This window comes from Microtus pennsylvanicus, chromosome 5, assembly GCF_037038515.1.
Source record: "Microtus pennsylvanicus isolate mMicPen1 chromosome 5, mMicPen1.hap1, whole genome shotgun sequence".
Lineage (NCBI taxonomy): Eukaryota > Metazoa > Chordata > Mammalia > Rodentia > Cricetidae > Microtus > Microtus pennsylvanicus.
The window spans coordinates 102,244,858-102,245,426 of NC_134583.1; positions in this window are offsets into that span (position 1 = coordinate 102,244,858).

Sequence of the window (569 nt, forward strand, 5' to 3'; positions counted from 1 at the left end):
CTCAGCTGTGCTTGTTTGCCTTCTTCTGAACTCCTTATCCCCACATTAAGAGAGTAATAATCAAACATCTTTATAGAACATTTCTAAAGTTTTCTATATTTTTAAAAATTGTAGTAACATACTGATTGCACATTTAAGACAGTTAATTTGATAGTCCCACAAATTGAGTGGCTGGACTGATCAAGTGCAGGCTTCTGTTTTCCACCACCTTCCTGGTCTCTCTCAATACTCTTTTTATTTTTATTTAATTATCTATTTATTTTTGGGTTTTTGAGAATTCAGTATGTAACTCTGACTATCCTGGAATTCATTATGTAGACCAGGTTGGCCTCAAACTCACAGAGATGCCCCTGCCTCTGCACCTCTCCCAAGTGCTGGGACTAAAAGTGTTCACTATCACACTTAGCTCCAGCATTCTACTTTTGGGTCAGTTTTTTTGTTGTTGTTTTGTTTTGTTTTTCAAGACAGGGTTTCTCTGCAGCTTTGGAGCCAGTCCTGGAACTAGCTCTTGTAGGCCAGGCTGTTCTCAAACTCACAGAAATCTGCCTGCCTCTGCCTCCCGAGTGCTG